The sequence below is a fragment of the Pinus tabuliformis genome, chromosome 8 (genome assembly GCF_031772625.1).
Source record: "Pinus tabuliformis cultivar Carrire ecotype Pingquan chromosome 8, CPIR1, whole genome shotgun sequence".
Lineage (NCBI taxonomy): Eukaryota > Viridiplantae > Streptophyta > Pinopsida > Pinales > Pinaceae > Pinus > Pinus tabuliformis.
Window position 1 is genome coordinate 193,038,205 of NC_142294.1, and position 5,493 is coordinate 193,043,697.

Genomic DNA, 5,493 nt, shown 5'->3' on the forward strand with positions numbered 1-5,493 from the left:
CGTTCTACAAGGTTTTCTTTTGGCGTGGTTTTGGAAGTATATCAATGGTTGTGTAGCCATAGAAATATTGTATTGGTTGAGATCTGTTAACTTTGTTATTATATGGTAAACATACCATGATATTGGGATCACCTAATAATGGAAACTGCAACCTTAGTCACATCTCATATCTTGTTTACTTGTAAGCTTTACTGGTTATGCCCTATACACGCCTTTGGGCAACCCTCTAAACAACTTTAGGGATCCTTTTGAGGATCACGAGGGACTAATTGAAAGAATGACTTCCCTATAGGGAAGGTCATTCTTTCTTTGTTGGGAGAGAAAGAATGACGATTTGGAGAAGCAAAATTATTTTTCCCCTTTAGTCGGAAGTTTGGGTGGTTCTCGGAAGAAAATAGCGAAAAAGATTATCCCTAGGGTCGATACCAACAGGAATGTATAAACCAATGCTTCCATAGATTTGATTTGATCGTAATTTACAATTATGGAGATAGCTTTCGTACTAATATTTATTAGAGAAGAGATAGGAGCAATATCATACCACTTGTCTTTTAGTAGTTGGATCTCCCAGTTTTTGGAATGCTCCAAATTCTATTCGAGCATCCAGATCTGAGTCGATACCAGCAAAAACATCTCTGAATAAGGTCCTAGCACCATGCCAAATGTGTCCAGAAAAGAAAAGGAGAGCAAATGTAGCATGTCCAAAAGTAAACCAACCCCTTGGACTACTACGAAAAACACCATCAGATTTTAGAGTAGCACGATCTAATTCAAAAATTTCACCTAATTGAGCACGTCTAGCGTATTTTTTAACTATAGCAGGATCACCAAAACTGACCCTGTCAAGTCCACCACCATAGAACTCAACAGTTACACCTACTTGTTCAACACTATACTTTGATTCTGCCCTCCTAAAAGGAACATCGGCTTTCACAATTCTTCTTTGTCCACCAGAACTACTGGAAATGTTTCGAAAAAGGTAGGCATACGACGTACAAAAAGCTCATTTCCCTCCTTATCTTTGAAGATAGGGTTGTCCTAACCAACCAACAGCTATTCCATCTCCATTGTCCATTGCGCCTACTCTGAATAACCCCCTGTTAGCCTGATTATTACCAATGTTATCATAAAAAGTGAGTTTCTCGGGAATTTTGGACCAAAACCAAGCTTCTGATAGGCTCAAATTTTCGGCCAGACCGGCACGAACCCGTCGATCTATTTCTTGTTGGAAGTATCCCTGATCCCACTGGTAACGAGTGGGACCGAATAATTCGACCGGAGTAGTTGCGGAGCCATACCACATGGTCCCAGCAACAATGAAAGCTGCAAAAAACACAGCAGCAATACTGCTGGATAGGACCGTTTCAATATTCCCCATGCGTAATCCTACGTATAACGTTGGGGAGGACGAACACTGAGATGGAATAGACCTGCTAATATACCCAAAATACCCGCTGCTATATGATGAGAAGCTATTCCTCTGGAACAAAAGGATCAAAACCTTCAGCTCCCCATGCTGGATCCATGGTTGTATTTTTCCAGTTAGTCCATAAGGATCAGACACCCATATCCCAGGACCATACAAACCCGTTACATGAAATGCTCCAAATCCGAAACAAGCTACTCCTGAGAGGAATAAATGAATTCCAAATACTTTTGGCAAATCTAAACAACGTTTTCCCGTACGTTCATCACAGAATATGTCCAGATCCCAATATACCCAATGCCAGATAGCTGCCAAAAAGCACAGGCCAGAAAACACGATATGTGCCACGGCACACCTTCATAACTCCAAATACCGGGATTAATTACAGTTTCTCCGGTGATGTTCCATCCACTCATGAATCCTTTATTCCCAAACAAGTCATAAAAGGTATAACGAACATACCTTGTCTCCACATTGGATCAAGAACAGGATCGGATGGATCAAAAACTGCTAATTCGTACAGAGTCATTGAACCAGCCCAACCAGCAACTAGAGCTGTATGCATTATATGTACATAAATTAACCGTCCAGGATCATTCAATACGACGGTATGAACGCGATACCAAGGCAAACCCATGCAAACACCACTTTATCGGAAAAAGTAGACACTATGTAACTTTCTCACATTGGATTGGAAGAGATCATGTTATCGAGCTAGACCCGGATCATCTCGAAAGTGAACATCTATTCACTTGGACATTGCTAATGATGGAACAGGTTTGAAACAATTTGTTCATACATAATAGCAGGGAGAGACAAAGATATTTTATCGTTTGTATGTACCAATACACAATGTAGGGATTGGTCCCATTTATATTGATAAAAAAAGAGGAAAGAAACGAGATATTCTAATCCTTCCATTCGTTCATGAACGATACCTTTGCAATTTATGGACTAAGTCAGATATAATTTTTGATGAAAAAATATCATTTTTCTACTAAAGAGTGGAGCTATTACTGTTCCATAAACAGTAATACTTTACTGCACTGCGGGAAAAAAATAAAATACTGAGTTCAAATGCTCAGTCAAAATGATAACTTTATCATTTTGTGCTATGCAATGAAAAAAAAAGGTCAAAATAGGAAGTCTCTAGGTTAATGGGCCTTTTCCGTTCCGTAGAAAGATTCGGGGTTATTCGTTTTCAGGATCAATAGTGGACGAACGGAGAGAGAGGGATTCGAACCCTCGGTACGGATGATCCGTACTACGGATTAGCAATCCGCCGCTTTGGTCCGCTCAGCCATCTCTCCAAGATGGAAGAGTTCATGTGTAACAAAATGAATGGTGGAGTAAAGGTGTATATCATAGTATGTACAGATTGTATCGGCAATATAATGAATATTGCGATTATTCAGTTGGATAAAGAACAATCCAGTCAATCGTATTGTTCATTTCGTTAAAAATAGTTCTGTATGACTGATTTTTTCTGCTTTTCTTGGCCTGGCCATCGGCCAGGCCAAGAAAAGCAGAAAAAATCAGTCATACAGTGCTTGACCTAATTTGATAGCTAGAATACCTGCTGTAAAAGCAAGAAAAAAAGCTATCAAAAATTTAAGCTCTACCATATCTTCATTCCCTCCCCAATGAGTTTGATTAAATGCGTTACATGGATTAGTCCATTTATTTCTCTCCAATATCAAATTTTATTATCTAGATATTGAAGGGTTCTCTATCTATTTAGGGTTCTCTATCTATTTTATGTATTATTGTAAAGATATCAGTTGCTCAAGGCCATAGGTTCCTGATCGAAACTACACCAATGGGTAGGAGTCCGAAGAAGACAAAATAGAAGAAAAGTGATTGATCCCGACAACATTTTATTCATACATTAAGTCGATGGAGGGTGAAAGAAAACCAAATGGATCTAGAAGTTATTGCGCAGCTCACTGTTCTGACTCTGATGGTTGTATCGGGCCCTTTAGTTATAGATAGATAGAGCTTTGGATGGATCAGAGATCCATCCAAATATCCTTTAACTATTTAAGTTGATAATGTAACGAATAAAACCCACCTGTATCACTAAACTATACACGCCACAATCCCATTGACAGATATTCCGTCACTTCTTTCCTTCCACATTTGAATCCAAATTCCGGAATTCCTTAATTCTCTCTCTTCTATTTCCGAGAGAGAAGAAAGGATTCTATCCATTCTAGTTTTAGAAATTCTAGGTTGTTCTTTCTCTTTATCAAGGAATTTTTTTGCTCAACTCCTCTAATCTTCTAATTGAATTCTTTCTAATTCATTTTAGAAAGATCTTCCTCTTCCAGGAAGAAAAAGAGCCATAAACTGGAATGTCTCCATATTCTTAGCTCTCAATCTTTGTTGATCTCTTATAGTAATCACATCTTGAGGTTTGCAAGGGTAACTTGGTATATCTACCATATGGTCATTGACCGGATATGTCCATGATTCACTAATTGTCTAGCTCCGGGAATGGTGGGAGCCATACCCAATCGAAAAAGAATATTATCCAAACGCATTTCAAGTAATTGCAATAGGACCTGACCCGTTGAGCCTTTGGCTCTTCTAGCAATACGAACATATTTCAGCAAATGCTCTCAGGCATAACTTTTCTCCATCCGTTTCGTATCAGCTCAGCCCGGAGTTTCCAGTATAGCGATCCTTACCCTACGAGCTACTATAATATATGTTCTCAACTTGATATCTATAAAGATAGATGGATCATCCATATCCAATTTGTTGTCCATCTACCATAGTAGACTCACTCATTCATATATGATGAGGGGGCCCTTTTAACTCAGCGGTAGAGTAACGCCATGGTAAGGCGTAAGTCATCGGTTCAAGTCCGATAAAGGGCTCATGTTTCCCACGAAGAAAGAAGGCTCGGGTGTCCATTTCTATTACATAGAGAGAAATATTTTCACCGAAATATGAATATGAAAATGACAACAAATCGGATTCGGATCCAGTCCGTTTTTTATCTTCTTTTATGAGGCGAACGACGGGAATTGAACCCGCGCGTGGTGGATTCACAATCCACTGCCTTGGTCCACTTGGCTACGTCCGCCCCGGAAAAACCAATTTATCTATCTACAGTCATTTCTTCCAAGAATAAAAAATGAGCTAACGTTTGTTCTTATGTGGGTCGTCGGTGACCTCTGATAGGGGATCAAAGCAAGATCGATGACTAACTCTCAACTCTCGAACAAGTTGTATGGCTTATTATCAAATATGTGATAAATATGAAGTATTTTGTATTTCTCCCGGAGAAATATCACGATCCCATCTTCCCTCCGTTCTTTTGAACGTGAAAGAAGAATCTTTCTTCTTTCGTATCGATCCTTTGTCTATTCACTCATGGGCGATAATTATTGTTTTTCCCTATTAGATTTTAGTTTTCAACTAGCACAGTTTTGCAGATTGGTTCGGTAGATCCCACGTTATTCGAGTTGTAACGAACGGGCCATAACCATTAAAATGGTTCGGTGTAAATGGAATAGATCGAGATCTATCTCGATATTTATTGTATGTTTTATCTTGATACTAAGATCTTGTCCATCTGAACAACTCTGGGCAGGGTATTTGATCGGAGAGTCGTTGTTTAAAATGATCAAGGTTGTGGCTGTGTCGACAAGTTCGACCCTATTCGCTTATCATATATTCAGATTCGATGAATCTAGACCATTTGAACTTGTATCCTTCCTTCTCGTATTAGAAGGTATAGGGTTTTCCAATCTGGAAAATTTTGTTATCTTACATGCACGGTTAGGATACAATCAAGTTCTTTGTTATATTATTATGCAGGTTATGGGACAAAGATACAAATTTAAATTCTCATCTACCGACGGAGATAGTGAACATTTGATGAATCAAATATAAATTTGATTGTTGTCTTTCAGTTAATTCGTTTGAAAGTTTAGATCAAGCAAACAGAATTGGTAGGCGTCAATCGATCCGTGGAACGTATCAAATCTTTCACATATAAGTTCGTTATGAGATGAGCCCACTCATCTCACAATGATATAAAATCATTTCGGACAGAT

At 38.7% G+C, this 5,493-nt stretch overlaps 2 non-coding genes across 2 annotated transcripts; one reads left to right on the plus strand and one right to left on the minus strand.

The window, feature by feature from the left end:
• Window positions 1-2,648: 2,648 nt before the first annotated feature.
• Window positions 2,649-2,736, minus strand: TRNAS-GCU (transfer RNA serine (anticodon GCU)). The gene has a single exon. It is a non-coding gene; the product is annotated as a tRNA-Ser (tRNA).
• Window positions 2,737-4,236: 1,500 nt separating this feature from the next.
• Window positions 4,237-4,308, plus strand: TRNAT-GGU (transfer RNA threonine (anticodon GGU)). The gene has a single exon. It is a non-coding gene; the product is annotated as a tRNA-Thr (tRNA).
• The last annotated feature ends 1,185 nt before the right edge of the window (window positions 4,309-5,493 follow it).